The sequence below is a fragment of the Podarcis raffonei genome, chromosome 8 (genome assembly GCF_027172205.1).
Source record: "Podarcis raffonei isolate rPodRaf1 chromosome 8, rPodRaf1.pri, whole genome shotgun sequence".
Taxonomy (NCBI): domain Eukaryota; kingdom Metazoa; phylum Chordata; class Lepidosauria; order Squamata; family Lacertidae; genus Podarcis; species Podarcis raffonei.
The window spans coordinates 48,399,799-48,417,477 of NC_070609.1; the positions used below are offsets into that span (position 1 = coordinate 48,399,799).

The window sequence follows — 17,679 nt, forward strand, 5'->3', positions numbered from 1 at the left end:
AAATTTGGGCTTTTTCAGAAAGACAATTTGGGAGGGAAAACTCAAAATCTCTCATTGATTCTACTACTACAACAACACAGCTTTACCAGTGTAATGGTTGTGGCAATTGAGATGACTGAACAAAGCAAAGACTTATTTTCTCTCTTGTTCTTCATTCCGCATTTTGGGGGGGGGAGGGGGGATGTACATGGGACCCTCTCTTTACCCATATTTGTATTTGGAATTCTCCCAGGAGTGAACTAAGCAATTTATAGTGCCTGCCAGTGAAATCTGAGTGTAATCTGAAAAAAGAGTCTTGCTAATTAAGATAAATTTTCCAGAATGGTCTTGATTTAATTTTGTCTTATTTTCTGAATGCTGTTCTCTTTCTCCCTGATGTTGCAATCCTATAGGCTGTGTTTCTACCCTGTACTTTTGTACTGTGAAGGGAGGGAAAGGGAGCCAGGTGAGAAATTCTTTGTTCAACCAGTCTTTTCAAAACCAGATTTGTTTTCCTTGATTTTTTCACCCTGAGATTGTACATTTCTGAAGTAACCAATCCACAATACAGTTGTTGTTAGATGAACATATCAGGATGGAAGAATAGGGATCGAAACATCTGCATACAGGCCCTGTGCAGTGAATACTCTTGGTTTTGTTTAAGTGGTTTGTCTGGGAAATCCTGATGCTGTGTAGTGCTGGGGTGGGCTTGGTACCACAGTCTGTACCTACAAAGAGCTGCTGGGGTGACACGTCTGTAAAAGCTAAGAAGCTAAGCAAGTGTCTTGTAATGTGATAGTACACATTGTTTATGTATCGTTATCACTCACTTTTTTGTTTTTTAATGATAAATAGCTATAAACTCAATTGTGCTGGGAAAATATACCTAAGAATAAAATTTTGGAGGCTAATGAACACTGTCACCTAGTTGAGGGGCTGTTCTGCAAGTGAGTCAGTATGCACACAGTGGGTGTGTGGAAAAACCCAGCTGGCATCGTTTGAAAAGAGAATGGCCGACCTTCTAGAGAGCTCTTAGGGAAGAGAGGAGAAAAGGGATTGTCTGGTCCACTTGTGCTCAAGTTCAGAGGAGCGCTTTGTTGTTTTGGGTTAGAGTTCTGGCACTGAAAAGAGGCCTCGACCATGGGCACATTTTCTTGCGAATTCCTCCAGGACAACTGTCAGTCAGTGAAGTGGTTATCTCCACAGCAACCACAACTTAAAGCACAATGGTGATAAAAGCTAGGGAAATATTGTATATGTTTTCGTGGGGTGCTGTAATATGCAGCTGGTGCATAGTTTCCCTTTAAACTTTCTTCCACCTTGGGTTTTCAGGCTGGGAAGATCTGCTTTCAAGGGGCAAAAGGATAGCCATGGCAACTGCTGGATTACCCGCTTGCCTACTATAGGAGCTTGCAAGATGCCTGGAACAATCTATATCCTGGAGATTTGGTGGCTATTTCCACTTCTGGCTCTGAAGTGAAAGAAGTGGGTTTGGTGACTTGTATTTGGCCATGCTCTTGAGTTGGGAATTGTTGGTGGTTAGCTTCTGAATTCATCCTTTTAATGAGTTGGGGATCTTGGTCAGCTGTTTGGATAGTGTTGTCAAACTGCAGAAAGCACCTAGTTAACTAAACATTAAAGCTGCACAGTTAAATTTCACATCACCCTTAATTGCAGTTTCGTTCCCAAGTGGCTGAAGAACGTATAGCTCTAATCCTTGGATTTTGTGGTGTGTGTTTTTCAGAAGGCATTTCACTTTGCTAAGGGTTTGGGTGCATATTCTAATTTGGGGTAGGGTTGGAAAAGAGTTCTCAGAAAAATCCTGTAGATTGCTGAATTTCTGGACATTCCTTAATAGTGCTAGTTGTGCCCTGGAAAATCTGTTCTTAGATATAGTCCTGGGTGTTGCTCACTCATTGCCTGAGCTCTTTTTGTGGTCTGCTTAGTTTCCCCCTGAGCTTTCTTACTCCATCAGAAGTACACGAGAGACCTCTGAGAAGAGAATGTAGTGTATGATGTATGTATCAGTCAGCTGGTGGTTAAGAGTTCGTCTCTATTGCTCAAGGTATAAAATTGATGCTTCTTTGAACCCTAAGTCAACTGTTGCAAAAATATACCAGTGTTCATCCTGCTCCTTAAGTCAGGTGCATTACTGGTGTTCTCTTACTGAGTTCTGTAGAAATGGACAGAAACCTGCATTGGATGAATAAGTGTCTCTCCAGGCACAGTAGTTCTTGTGTGTGGGAGTGTGTCAAGAGGCTGGTTGGACTTGTAGAGAAAGGCAAGAAGCAGACTGCATATGACACTGGCTTGCAGAAGGTAAAGTGTCAGGAAAATCCTTAGAGGTCTTCTAGTTTAGCGCTGATGAGCCGTAAGAGCATTTGGGAGTGTCTTCTGAATGGGAGGGGTGAGCCCTTATCCTCTTAAAAAAGAAGGTGGGCAGTGGGCATTCTGCCAATGCAAAATGGGGTGACTGATGCTCTAAAGCTTCCACAACCCCAGGTAAATTTGAGGACTAAATAGGCTGGGGAGACTTGAGGCCCCTTGTCCTGTTTGGTAGAGCCCGGTTGGCTTTGTGAGCGAAAGCACATGCTTGCTGAAGGAGCCCTTGATTGTTGTGTACCCACCATCCTAGTATCAGAGCCCCTCACTGTGCCAGACAGAACTGTAGATGTCAGGCTTTGCACAGCAAGAAGAGCAGGCGCTGAGGGAGAGATGAGCAGAGGAGCAGCAGGGCTGGGAGCTTCAAATTAACCTTCTGCTTTGTTGATGTCTAATGTGATTCTCCCCCCCCCCCATTGCATGCTAGCAAATTGAGAGCCTGATTCAATTTACATAAAGCTCTTAGGGGAGGCAGTTTGGGCCTCAGGAAGACCACACTTGGGCAGCAGTGCTCTCAGGCACATCTCAGCTATATGTTCCACACAATGGTACCAGTCTAGAAAAGAGGAAATTCAGGTGCCAACTTCCAGCTTGTGGTGACTTGGGTGACAGACCAGTCATCAAGCGTGTGTGTGTGTGTGTGTGTGTGTTCATAGCTATAGCCTGCTGCAAATTTGGCTTTGTCAAATTCCTTTTGAGTTTACTCTATCCTGCTAAACTGACACCTTTCTTGTAAATTCTTTTGCCTTCTTACCATTCATATTTTCAAGTACTCATCAACCTTGAAAATTCAAGTTTTTGGCCTTGTCCCTAGCGTGGTTGTTTGGATCAGTTTTAGATGAACGCTTGTTGTCTGTCTTCACTCTGGTGCATCAAATTTCTCTTGAGAAGGTGGTATATTGTAGCTACTGCAGGAACCTGCAGTGGAAATTGATTATGTACTAATAGCATTTGTCTATAACACTACAGGGCTGTTTGTGACGGATGCTTTCACACAACCTGACATTTCAGTTGTCAGTTACTGTGCTGTCTTCTGTGTGTGAGACAGCAGCCCCTGCTACACAGTAAAAGCCCTTTAAAACCTCATTGCCAGCATTCAGCTTGTCTATTTTATTTCTAGCTACTTGCATTCCTGTGAAATTTGACAAATGTGTCTGGGTGGTAGAGAGAGGCTTCACAAGTAGCAGTGCTCATTTCTGCTCTAAGATCAGATGTAATCCTGGACTTGATAAGCCAGTTATTGAAACCTAGCCCTGCTATTCTCCAGTCTGGCATAAGCAGCTTTTAAGGCTGGTGGAAACAGCTACCAGGCAAAGTAGGACCAGGACTGGCTTCACAGTCCAGCCTGTGCATTGGTTGATTGGGAGCAGCAATGGAGGAGGACGAGTTGGGCCATTCTCATCTCTGAGTTCACCGAGGGATGGTATTCCATGTTAGCTGGTCCCTACCAGAGCTGTAAGGGACACGGGTGTCGCTGTGGGTTAAACCACAGAGCCTAGGACTTGCCGATCAGAAGGTCAGCGGTTTGAATCCCCATGACGGCGTGATCTCCCGTTGCTCGGTCCCTGCTCCTGCCAACCTAGCAGTTCAAAAGCACGTCAAAGTGCAAGTAGATAAATAGGTACCGCTCCGGCAGGAAGGTAAATGGCGTTTCCATGTGCTGCTCTGTTCGCCAGAAGTGGTTTAGTCATGCTGGCCACATGACCCGGAAGCTGTACGCCGGCTCCCTCGGCCAATAAAGCGAGATGAGCGCTGCAACCCCAGAGTTGGGCACGACTGGACCTAATGTTCAGGGGTCCCTTTACCTTTTTACCAGAGCTGTTCTCATTTGGAAGGACTGGTCTTTCTGCCCTGCCTATGGGCTTAGTAGCTGTTGATGGTGGTAGTAGTCGTGGCGTTGAATTTGGTGAGAAATGCGTACTATCTTTCTTCTCGATAGCAAGGCTGGCCAACAAAATACAGTCATGCAAACAGCATGCATCTTCCTCAATAAATTTATTCCCCCACTTGGCTTCAAGGGCACATTAAATATGGTTGTTTTCACTTGCTGTCTAAAAGAAAGGGGAGGCAGGTGGTCCTTGCTGGGGTGGGGATTCCAAAGGATAGCACCAGAACAGAAAAGGCCCTTGATCTGGTTACAGACCATGGCCTTTAACTATGACCTCAACACATAGAAGGATCCATATGGGAGTTGGTGATATTTTAGGTATCCTGGCCTTAGAGGTCATCAGCAGTCTAAAGTCTATGCAGTTCTGTAAGTAGGGATCTAACGTATTTTGAGAAGTCCCCACTAACACTCTGACAGCTGTGGTCTGGATCTGCTGTGTGTGGCCATCGCGTAGCTACGGGGCAGGGTGGGGGCTAGCTGGGGGTTTTTTGCCCTGGGAAAGCCTTCAGAAGGGTACCATTAAGGCTCCCAACCCCTCTCTGTGTGTGTGTGTGTGTGCGCGCGCGCGCGCGCGCGCCAAACTGGGTTTTTGACCTGGGTGAAATATAGCCTAGTTTCACCCCTGGTGTTTGGAAACTACTTCTGAAAGCCAGTCTACTTGCATAAAACACATTACCAGTGCATGGACGACTGGTAAAATCTATTCTGTCTCTTCCCCCACTCCTGGGCCACCAACTGTGGAAGCCAGTCCCTGGTTAAGGATGACAGAGAGGTTGTTGGTCACTGGCTATTCTCTCCAGCACGTCATGAAGAGTTGAGTGACTGGAGGGAGAGCCTGTATATTGTAGAGACCTCAGAGCAGAAGGTGTTTCCTGTGTGTGTATTCTCTGTGTGTGTATTGCATTATACAGGCCTAACTTGGAGCCCCTCTCCGGCCCCACTCTTCCCAGTGGGGAGGAAGAGGTACCTGCTCTTATGGGGATGGGTGTTGTTCCCAAGGGTATAGCACTTTATCCCTGCCCCCAAAATAGCTGGTAGCCATTCACATCCATGTAAGAAAATAATCTTTTGAATATTTTAAAACGTTTTAACTTTTTTGTTGATAATTTTGATGTTTTGTTTTATATTTTTGTAAACCACTTAGAGGTTTTCTTACAATCAAGTGTTGTATAATTTTTTGTTAAATAGACAAAGGAATACACTGGGAACTACCATTGGTGTGGGCTCAAAACTGTCCAGAACCTTTGGCTCCACTTGACTATGTTCCCAAGATTGCAGCTAGTTCTCTCTGCCCAAGGAATGTTGTGGGTTCCACTGAGAACCAAGCAAGGCTCCATCTTCAGAGCCCTTTTGTTTCATGGTGATGCTAGGCATAGTGGAGCATTGTGAACTTACTTTTTATAAGCATGGATCCTCAGGTGCCTGGGTTGTGTATGCTGTTGGGCATGAGAAGTACTTCACCTGCTTTTCTTTCTGAAACATTTCTATGCATATGGGGCAGGATGTCTGGATTTTGTAAGGAAGGGAAGATCAGTGGCAGCCACTCTGGTTTCATACATACAACTGAATGTAGTGTGGAATATGCTGCTAGGGATGTATAGACAACCACTCACTATAGTAGACTAGAGCATTAACTGTAGCTACTGTGGTGCATGGGAGAAATTTCCATGACCCAAAGTGTCTGTATATCACCAGTCATGGGTATGTACAACCAGAAATGTGGGATTTTGCAGTGAATTTTGAATAAGAAAAGTTTCTGGTATCCTGTATTCAGTAAACGAAGCTAGCAATTTTCAAGCTGCCAAGCTTGCCTATTACTGTATTTGCTATTAGAATCTATTCATTATCAGTTATAAATTGTTAAATGGAAAATTATTATGAATAGGTAGAGTACATTAGATTAGTTTAGTGTGGGGCTTCCCTTGGGATTGGTCGGGAATAATAATAATAATAATAATAATTATTATTATTATTATTATTATTATTTACCATCCTATAGCCGGAGGTCTTGGGGTGGTTCATAGAATAAAATCAAAATATAAAACCACAAAATACATAATCAAAATAAAAACAACTCAATACCCCCCCACACTTTTTAAGAGGGCATAAGATGATAATCAAATCAGCCAAAGGCCTGGTTAAAAAGGAACGTTTTTGCCTGGTGCCTAAAGGTGTATAATGAAGGCGCCAGGCAAACTTCCCTGGGAAGAGCATTCCACAGATGGGGAGCCACTGCAGAGAAGCCCGTTCTTGTGTTGCCACCCTCTGGACCTCTGAGAGAGGATGTACATGAAGGGCCTAAGAAGGTGATTTCAGGGTCCAGGTAGGTTCATATGGAAGGAGGTGGTCCTTGAGGTATTGCAGTCCTGAGCCGTTTAAGGCTTTATAGGTCAAAACCAGCACTTTAAATTGGGCCTGGAAGCTAATTGGTAGCCAGTGCAGTCGAACCAGGATCGGTGTAATATGCACAAACTGTCTTGCTCTGGTGAGCAACTTGGCTGCTGAATTCTGCATTAGCTGAAGTTTCTGAACTGTCTTCAGAGGCAGCCCCTACATATAATGCATTGCAGAAATCTATCCTTGAGGTTACCAGAGTCCAGTGGTACCTCGGGTTACATATGCTTCAGGTTACAGACTCCGCTAACCCAGAAATAGTACCTTGGGTTAAGAACTTTCCTTCAGGATGAGAACAGAAATCGTGTGGCAGCAGCGGGAGGCCCCATTAGCTAAAGTGGTGCTTCAGGTTAAGAACAGTTTCAGGTTAAGAACGGACCTCTGGAATGCATTAAGTACTTAACCCGAGGTATCACTGTATAGACAACAGTAGTTTGGCTATCCCTGTCCAGATAGGGACGTAGCTGGGCCACCAACTGAAGCTGATGGAAGGCACTCCAGGCCACTGAGGCCTCCTGAGCCTCGAGTGACAGCAAAGGATCCAGGACTACTCCCAAGCTATGAACCTGCTCCTTCAGAGGAAGTGTAACCCCATAAAGAGCAGGCGATCTTCCACCCATCCGGTCTAGGGAACCACCCACTAACAGTGCCTCAGTCTTATCTGGATTGAGTTTCAGTTTGTTGGCTCTCATCCAGTCCATTACTGAGGCAAGACACTGGTCCAGCATTTCCACTGCCTCACCTGCAGATGTAAAGGAGAAATAGAGCTGAATGTCACCAAGCATACTGCTGACAATGTACTCCAAACCTCTGGATTACCCTACCTAGCGGTTTCATGTAGATGTTAAACAACATGTGGGGTTCCGCCGAGCTCAAACCTATCCCCTGTTGAAGGTTCCATGGGGCTAAAAAGCATTTCCCAAGGAATACCCTCTGGGAACAACCATCCAAGCAGGACTGGAAGCACCGCAAAGCAGTGCCACCCACCCTTCGTTCACACAGACGCTCCAGAAGGATACCGTGGTTGATGGTATTGAAAGCCGCTGAGAGTTTGAGAAGAATTAACAGGGACATGTTTTCCTTGTCTCTCGACAGAGGTAATCATACAGGGTGAGCAAAGCAGTTTCTGTACCAAAACCAGGCCTAAACCCCAATTGAAATGGATCCAGAAAATCAGTTTCGTCCAAAAGCACCTGGATATGGTTTGTAGCTGGTGGAGAATCCTATAACCAGGTTGTTGAGTGGGGCACCTGGATGTGCAAATTCCATCTATGCTGAGGGAACTGCAGTGGCTGCCAATCAGCCATGTTCAAGGTCTTCTTGTTAACATAAAATGAACAGTTCTGGACAAGGTTACCTAAAATGTCGCATGTAGACCTGTAAAACACTTAGATTATCTGGAGAAATTCTTATCATGGGTAGTGTACCCTATAGCATATCATAGGGTAGTGACCCCCAAATATGCATTTTCTGCTGTTGCCTCTGAACTACAATATGTGCTTCCCACCTCTGTATATGAAGCAGCAAACAAGAGGTGCTTCAGTTTTCTTGTTAAACACATATCTCTCCCCCCCCCCCGCTTTCTGTGACCTTGGAATCAGAACTTGTTTTTAATTGTTAGAATTCGTCGAATTCCTGTTTTTTTGTTTTTATATGCTTTAAGACTACTGTTTTACCAGTTTTATGCTGTATTTTTGTTTTAGTGATACTGTTTATTGTATTTATGTTGTGGACTGCTTAGAGATTTTTTAAAAAAGTAAGCAGTTTATAAATGCTTTAAAAAAAATTCTATGGAAAAATGAAGCACTGGGTTTTTTTCTGTCCCACATTGCTGCATAAGCCACACTTGTAACTGAGAATGATCCTTATCTACATTTTTTTTTTAAGGGCCCTGCCCATCTCCAGTGACTTCATCAGCTGGAGTTGTAATTCCCAAGATTTCTCCCTCTGGGAACATTTGAGTGGCCTGAAAAAATGGTTTTGGAGTCAGAGCAGCGCAAGTTTCCTTTTTGTATTAACTGTGGATTCTGGCCTCCTAATAAAGGAGTCATGTCGCCCTTCCTCTTTCATCTCTCTAGTCCAGCCACCCTTATTTCTACTGTTATGGGGCTTTTTCAGGGGAATCATTAAGCAAAAGATACTTGAAGCTGTAGTTTAATTGATCTTTTTTTTTGATGGGAGGGGAAGAATATATTTCCCAGCGGTGCTCAAGTCACCTTGGATCACCTTTGTGGTCAGAGTAGCTGGTTCTGGCAATGAATCTGTGGGTTTGTTATGATTAGAGAAATAGGTATAGGTCTTGGGAGCCTTGAGCCTGTGGGCAAAGCTCAAAAGTAGCTGGAGAGCAAATAGGCTATTAGGATGTCTGTTGAATACAGTCCCAAACAAGACAAAAGCGTCTAAACACAGCATAAGAAACTATATACTCCCTGATAAAATGCACCTCTGCTCTTCCTTGCTTTAGTGCTGTTGTGGTTTGACAATTATAGAGTGCCAGTAGGGGACTAGGCAGTCTGCACGCCCTGGCAGTGGCATGGGGTGCATCCAGGTGCACTGTTGGCACTTTTGGGTTCTGTACAATGCATGGAGAATCATCGCTATAATACCTTCCAGTCTAATAACTTAGTTATGCATTAGAAAGCAGGACAGCCTCTATTTCAGTGAAAGATTCTGACATGAGATGATGGAACTGCAAAAATCTTTTTGTTTCTTTCTCCCTGCTGGATTTGTGTAGGTTGACACCTCACACAATCTTGGATCACAAGAGGGAAGTATTGTGAGCTGCAGGACTCCACAGGAACGTCACAGTGAAAAGGGGCCCTTCTTTAGGGGTCTGGGTTAGGTGATTTACCTTTGTGTTGTTCACACACATTTTCCTGCAAGGTGGGTCCAGTGTAATGAAGTCATGTGGCCCTGTTCCAGACTTTGTTGTGCTTTCTCTTCTTAAGTTTTTGTTGAGAGACATTTCATTTGCTCACTAAAAGCAATTGCTACAAGAGAGTAAGCACGCTCCTCCCCCATGTTGGACAGAGGTATCCTGCCAAGTAGAGGTGAGGGCCCTGCTCTTGCACACATGAACATTCTCTTCAGGAGGTATGGGGCACTTCCCCTTAGAGTTTGTACTCTCTTCAGTTTCTCTGAAATGAACATTGGGGGGGGGTTTAGGGGGGGGCAATACATGGCTCTTCTGAATAGAGTGCCCTCATTGATATCTGTTGCCTTAGGTCTCTTGGGAGGGAACTAGCAGGGAACTGGAGGGTAGGAGATTGCTTGGATTGGGTGAGGGCTGAGGAGTGTTTGCCCAGTTCAGCTTGTGGTTGGGGAGGGCAGGGCTAGATGCTATGTGGTTGTCAGCTGCCATGCTTCCTAGATTGTCTCCTTTCTCTGGGCCTGTGTTAGAGATGGCTGACTCAGTGGCTGTTCCTGAATTTTGAAAAGCTTCCTTTTGTATCAGCTTCTTGTAGTTCTCCCCCCCCCCCCCAAGTATATTTGAGAGTTGGGACTACTTTTTCCTTGCTTTACATAGAGGTAAAAAAACTACATTCTACCCCCACAGAAGCAAGCCTTCCTCAGTTTTGTGGGACATGTGGCTTAGTCTAGTGTCAGAGTCAGTCAGGAAGCATAGGTAGTGCTATGTGGTGGCAACAGCAAGAAACCTGCCTTGAGACGTGTCATGTTAGTTGAAACTATTTCTTTGGAGGGTGCAGTTTGAGGTGGGGGGAGCTTTCTAAGAAGGAGAAAGGGCCCCAGGCAGTTGAAAGTACAGTGGTACCTCGGGTTACCTACGCTTCAATACACTTCAGGTTACAGACTCTGCTAACCCAGAAATAGTGCTTCAGGTTAAGAACTTTGCTTCAGGATAAGAACAGAAATTGTGCTCCGGCGGTGCGGCAGCAGCAGGAGACCCCATTAGCTAAAGTGGTGCTTCAGCTTAAGAACAGTTTCAGGTTAAGTACGAACCTCCGGAACGAATTAAGTACTTAACCTGAGGTACCACTGTACCATTTATCTGAAAGTCTGCAAAGTTTATCAATGTGACTTGGGGCTGAGCAACTCTTCTATCCCGCCCCGCCCTGCTGTTGCCCGTTTTTCGAGGGTGGGATACACAATAACTAATGAAATGCCTTTAATGTAAGAGCCTCCAGAGAGGCAGCAGCTTCCTCTGGGAATTTTGAAGCATGTAACTTCTGCATCATTGGGCCTCAGGACAAACACTCTTCCTTTCTGCCTTTAGCCTCAATCAAAGAACTTTCTTTCCCAAAACAATGGGGAGGGGGTGTCAGTTCCCATCATTTCCAGTTATTACGACAAGGTGGCATGTGGGAGGGCTGCCTTGCTTTGCAGACTAGGGAGGACATCTGTGTGCCTGGGAACATCTCATTGGCTGTCTGTCCTAGGCTTGTGCAAGAACCTGATCTTTCTGGGCCTTCATTTGGTTGCAGCACTCTCTTAGCAAAAACGTCTCAGATGTGTGGTTTTGAATGTTGCTGTCTCCTGGAAGGCTGATGCTATGCCAAAAAAAGCTTGTTTGTGGCGGGGGGGGGAGAGCTTGGGCCTTGTCACAGGAGTTGGGTTGGTGTTTATGCATGGTGAAGTGGCAGTAGGGATGGCAGGATTTTCATTTCATGCTGTTTTCCTTTTCTACCCAGCCACTGTTTGCTGCCTCTGATCTTTGATCTTGCAGTTAAATTATCCCCCCCCCCCTGCTTCCATTAGCTCAGTATTGTGGTGGTTCAGACTTGACTGCACATGAGAATTTCAGCTGTGTGAAAGTTGAATGGATGTGCCATAGAGAAAAGTTTTGAAGGGCTTGGAGAGCTAACCAGCAGTAGTTACCGAGACATAAACAAGGACTTAGGGTTGGGTGCATCCTTCTCTATTCTGAGAAGTGAATTGCAGATAAAAAGAATAGAATCATAAAGCTGAAGGAGCCTTGTAGCCCATCTAATCCTGCTCCCTGCTTGTTGCAGGAAATGCAGGGATCTAGAGCAGGGCAGTCCAAGTTTTCATACCAAGTGGGCTGTAATAGTACTTCAACCTTGAACCCATACATGGGGAGTATGAGGCTAAAATTTGACAGGGCCCCCCCCCAGCCCTTCCCAAAGCCTGATAGGTGAGGTGCTGAGCTTTGGGAAGGAGGTGTGAGGCTCTGACAGGGTCCTAGAGCCCTCACACCTCCTCCCCGAAAGGCAGCAGTGTGCTAAGTAGGCTCTCCTGCTTTGTGGAGCCCATTTTGCTCCCTGGTATACTCCAGAGCTTAGAGTGAGGAAACAGGCCTGGAGATGGCTTGAATGTGAGTGGAAGAAAATGCAATCAAATGCTGGTGAAAGCTCATCATCAAATCTACCTACTGGCAATGAGGCCATTGCATCCTCATTGTGCTGTTTGACAGCTTTTCTGGGTAGTATGGGGCCTGTTACAGTCTGGCCTGAAGGAGGCAGTAGAACTGATGGCAGCTTGCTGTGACCTGTTTCCAAAGCATTTTGAGGGGGGCGGAATCACTTGCATCCACTGGGATCTTGACTCCGCTGTTAAAGCAGATGAATATCAAATGGTGTCTAGAGTCCAGTCCTGTTGTGTTTGATGAGTTTCAGTTAGTAAGGCTTGAAGATGTGGACAAGGTGCATGCTTCAGTCAGGGCAACCAGTTGTGCTCTGGACCATTACCTCTCTTGGCTAAAAAAAAACTAGCAGGGAGGGGACAACTGGCTAGGCCAGAGAGGTGATTAATACCTCCCTGAAAGATGGGGTGGTCCCTACCTGTTTGAAGGAGGCAGTGGTGAAACCACTCCTTAAGAAATCCTTCCTGGACTTGGAAAATCTAAAATTACCAACCAGTTGCTAATCTCCCCTTCTTGAGCAAGGTTATTGCATTGGTGGTCGTGGACCAGATCTAGGCGCTTTTGACAGAAACAGATCTAGGCGCTTTTGGTAGAAACATTTCAATCTGAGTTTAGGCCTGGTTTTGGCACAGAAACTGCTTTGGTCACCCTGTATGATGACCTCTGTTGGGGTAGAGACAGGGAAAATGTGTCCCTCTTAATTCTCCTCAACCTCTCAGTGGCATTTGATACCATTGACCATGATATACTTCTGGAGTGGCTGTCCAAGTTAGGGATGGGAGGCACTGCTTTGTGTGGTTCTGGTCCTACTTAGATGGTCATTACCAGAGGGTGATGCTTGGGGAGTGCTCTTCAGACCTGTGGAACCTTCAATGCGGGGTTCCTCATGGTTCAATTTTATACCCTATGCTGTTGAACATCTACATGAAACCACTGAGTGGAGTTCTGGAGTACATTGTCAGCAATGTGCTGATGACATACAGCTCTATTTCTCCTTTACATCTGCAGGTGTGGCAGTGGATGTGCTGAACCGTTGCTTTGCCTGGATAATGGACTGGATGAGAGCCAACAAAACTGAAGCTCAATCCAGTTAAGACTGAAACACTGCTAGTGGGTGGTTCCCTAGACTGGATGGCTGGGAGGGGGTTACCCTCCCTCTGAAGTGGCAGGTACGTTGCTTGGGGGTACTTCTGGATCCTTTGCTGTTGCTTGAGGCTTCAGTGGCTTCAGTGGCATGGAGTGTCTTCCATCAGCTTCAGTTGGTGGCCCAGCTGTGCCCCTATCTGGACAGGAGTAGCCTAACTACTGTTGGCTATGCTCTGGTAATCTCTAGGTTAGAATATTGCAACACATTATATGTAGCTCTGCCTCTGAATATGGTTTGGAAACTACAGCTGACGGGCCAGTTGCTGGTTCCATAAACGTGTCCTCAGTGCCACCACCCTTTAAAAAGCATTATTGAGTAAAGCTGTCTGGACAACCTGCTAAGGCAGAAAATAACACAATAAAATTCAAAACGGTAACAAATAATTGCATATTTATTCAAAATCCAATTAAAACTATTAATTTTAATTCAACAAAATAGATGAACCTGATCCAGTGATACCAGCTTTTTGAAGTTCGATAATCATTCCCTGTCATTCCCTTGCCTCTTGGTGCCACCCTAGGTAAACAAACCGCTCCCCAGGGGGCTGCAGCCCCCACTTTCATAACCCACTGCTCTAAATGGTGGCCTATAAATATTTTTAAATTGTAAAAGTGCAAACAGTCTAGAGCGCCTTTTCTGTTGTGGCGCCCTTGTGTAGGAACCATATTCTGTTTGAGTTACAGCAACCCCCACATTGATAGTATTTCAGTGCCTCCTGACAACTCCTTTGCTTTCCCAAGCTTTTGCTGTCAATTAGCACCATTTCATTCTTAATCTGTTTGCTTTGGATTTACTACTTTATGGTGGTTGTTATAAACATGTTGATTTTATTGTAATTTTACATTGTGCTGTCCAGTTGTATGCTTTGTAATTTTAAAAGGAAAAGTGTTATAAAATATTCTAAATAAATAAATAAATAATAACATATTTTGAAAAAAAAATAATGCAACAGCACAGAACAAGAGCTCCAGTCGGTAATAAACTACTGGAGCTTACAAAAATTAAAAACTAGAAGTCAGCAGTGCTTTAAAAGTTCTTTGCCTAGTGCTGAAATGACAGCAAAGTAGGAGCCATGTAAGCCTCCCTTGGGACAGTTAACGAATCCTGAAAAGCACTCTTTCATTTGCTACCTGCTTTACTTCAGATGGAGGACACATCCAGAGAAGGCTCTTGGATGTACATTTTGGCACACGGGTGTATGGATATGAGAGAAGATGGTCTAGTAGCTACCTGAGTCCTGTACCATGTAGGTCTTGTGTCAGTATTATTAATTGAGCCTGGAGGTGAACAGGAAGCCAATGAAGTGGGTGGGATAAGAACCCACCTCCTGGGTCTTGTTGACATTGTAGCAACTGCATTCTGAGTTAATTGAAGTTTCTATTTTGTCTTCAAGGCAGCCCTACAGAGAATGCATTACAGTAATCCAACCTGGATTCAATAATTTGGCTATTGAGGAATGTGACAGGCTGCCTATTGAAAAGGGCAGATCAGTTTGTTCATATTTCCCCTTCAACTGACTGCCATTTAGTTTCCATGCCCAGTTCAAAGTGCTGATTATGGGTGCTGATTTTCTCAGGGAATGTCTCCTTCCATGTGAGTTTCTGACTCTTAAGATGTCTAAGGAGGTCCAGCTCTTCTTTCCACTACAGTCATACTTCAGGTTACAGACGCTTCAGGTTGCGTTTTTTCGGGTTGCGGACCGCCGAAACCCGGAAGTACTGGAACAGGTTTCGACAATCGCGCGTGCACAGAAGCGCTAAATCATGCTTTGCGCATGTGCATAAACACTGGATCCCAACCCATGCATGCGCAGACGCGCTGCAGCGGGTTGCGGACGTGCGTCCCGCACGGATCACGTTTGCAACCCACTGTATATGAAGAAGTTAGGCAAACCTCTGCAATTAACAGGACTTTTTCTGTGGCGGCCCTGACATTCTGAAACTCTGTTGCAGGAGCAGTTTGTTTCAACCACCTCCGTGCTTTCCTTGCAGAGCCAGTTGAAGGATATTGTTTTCCAGAGTCTCTTTAATTTCTGCTGCTGATGCTTGTTCTACTTTTGTTTTGATGCATTAGATCTTGCTGTTAGTTTTACTAGGATTGGTTTTGTGATTGATATGTTTGTGAGTTGCTAGTTATACTGTGTTAACCTGTTAACTGCCATGACTTTTTTATACACATCTTTCTATATAAGTAAAATTTGTTCAGAGCAAACTAAAACAATCTGACTCCATTTTTTTTTTCAATTTAGCTTTTAAATAATTGCAGTTCAGGACCAAGCAAACTGTATCCTCCTGTCGCTGCCTTTAAAGCAAGGGAGAACAGAGCCCAGGCTTGTGGGATGTACCAGAGCCCCAAGAGCCATCAACTGGAGCCACGTGCAAAAAACAAAGTTGAAATCAAAATAGATGATGCCTCTGTGCAGGTGCTGAGCATACAACCTTGTTTTGTCACCGGAAGTGAGCTAAGCTTACCATCTTCTCACCTTCCAAGCCTCATCCATTTCTACAGTCTAATTTAGGGTGGTTTGGAGTCATTTGTTGCCACTCTTAAACAGGTGGGATTCTTAGCTGAGCTATTGCAAATCATCCAGAAAACTACCAGTAGATCCCAGTCGACATTCTTTCCACTCATGCTCTAAATGGTGGAAGTGATTGTTTCTAGGAAAAACACAGGAGTCCAACACACTCTTACCTGGCAAAGGTGTGTTGTCTTCTGCTGTCCTGACAATAAGCAGCCTTGGGTTGAGGATTTAAAAAACAAAACCTAGAGAACTCAGTGAAAGGCTTTATCATCTGTGTTTCTGTGTGCTTACACTGGTAAGATTATACCAGGTAAGATGATAGAAATTTTGCTTTTTCTGAAAACTTTAGGGCACCCCATCCCTTAAATATCAAGTCTGAAGCAACACTGCTTTTGTGATCAGCACCAGGTTTCCCTTTGGACTGTGAGCTTCATGTTATGCTGCCACCTGCAAAATGGGACCAGCTGTCTCTGGAAGCCTGAGGCAAGGGGTGGGACTTGCCTACAACCTATGGAGAGCTCAGTGAATCAGTAGATTTTGGTGTCTGTGGTCAAAAGGTGAACTTTTTTTTTTTTTTGAAAAAAACTAATCACTTGGGCAAATAGCAGTGATACAATAAAAAAATCTTCAATTGGAATAGAATAGAAATACTCTTACTAGTGATTACAAGATTAGCAAGATTCTGACTGCTTTATTCATCACAGCTTAGCTTTGTCTATTCTTCATGACCACCTTTTCACCTTCTGATGGTGAAATGAATTTGTAGAACACTTTCCGGAGAAACTGCCATGTAGGGAATTCTTGCCTAGTCCTGCCCCAGCAGAAGCTCTCCCAATCTTGCATTTCCTGTTTTTGCAGAGTAGCCTGGCTAATCTGTTGCAACCAAAATAGAAGGGTTGTAGCCGTTCTCAAACCCATTTTGGTGCTTGGTGTATAGAGGCTGGTCTGTTGAGGTATAGAATCATAGAATCATATGTCCCAGCCCTCTTTGTACCGGTACTTTTCCTCTTCTTGGTATCCTGTGCAATTGCCTTGTGCTTCTGTTTGCACAGATGTGAGCCCCTCCCCTTCCCTCCCTCCCTTTTGAGGAAGTTGGCAGGCTGCCTCCTTTCAATGACCCACCTAGAGCTGCTGTCCAGAGTAGATTTGTATATGCTAATGGCCTTGACTTGTCCTAGCTTGTTTGTAGTGATTTGTGACTGCATTTATATGCAAATACTAACAACTTGCTGCTGAGTTAATTGGTGCTTTTCTTTTTGCTTCCTACAGCTTTGGGAAAGGGTTGGTTTCTTTTTATTCCAACCCTCTCTGGCTCTATAAAGATATGTATCTACCACAGTGCGGCTGAGGGTAGATAGGGATAACCCCTGAACACATGAGAGGTGGTTTGCAGGAAGCTCCTCCTGTCACCCTCTTGCAACTATTGGGTGTGTGTGTGTGTGTGTGTGTGTGTGTGTGTGTGTGTTTAACACACTGAGCTTTCAAGCATGGCTGGAGTTTATGGAGGGTTTAGTTTTTGAGAGAGAGAAAGAGTCTATATCTATCCCTCCATCTATCTATCTGTGTCTGTAGTGTGTTGCCCTGGATTAGGAGAGACAGCTAAATGGTTGCAGGAACTTAATGCCTTGGAAAGCATTGGCCTTTATGTGCTTCCTCATAAAAATGGTACATATTATTTAGGGGATTGAGTAGTCCCGTCCCGTTCCCAATCTTTGCTTTGGGCTTTTTTAAAATATGTGTGTATATTCCCCCGCCTTAATATACAGTTCTTCACCCAAAATCAGATTCACAAATAAAAGTGTAAAATATGCAACAACAAATAAAAAATGTTAAATCACAAAAACCTCATTACTTCAGAACAATCCCAAGGCAATACATTCTACTAAATGGGTTCATCTAAAATATTAAAAAACCAAATTAACCAACATCATTAGGAGGTACCAAAATCTTCAGTAAACAGCAAAGCTGAGCTCACCTCCAGAGCAGGGAATTCTACAAGAAGAGTGCCAAGGTTGAGCAGGCATTTA

General features: G+C 44.4%; 1 protein-coding gene across 9 annotated transcripts in view; it reads left to right on the forward strand.

The window, feature by feature from the left end:
- ZFHX3 (zinc finger homeobox 3) overlaps nucleotides 1-17,679 on the forward strand; it is a 255,803-nt gene that overhangs the window by 89,141 nt on the left and 148,983 nt on the right. For 2 of the 9 annotated variants that reach the window (XM_053399812.1, XM_053399813.1), the window contains exon 2: nucleotides 12,993-13,153. The exons of the other annotated variants lie outside the window; for them this stretch is intronic. The gene's annotated coding sequence lies outside the window, so the exon portion shown is untranslated. The remainder of the gene's footprint in view (nucleotides 1-12,992; nucleotides 13,154-17,679) is intronic. 9 annotated transcript variants of the gene reach the window in all.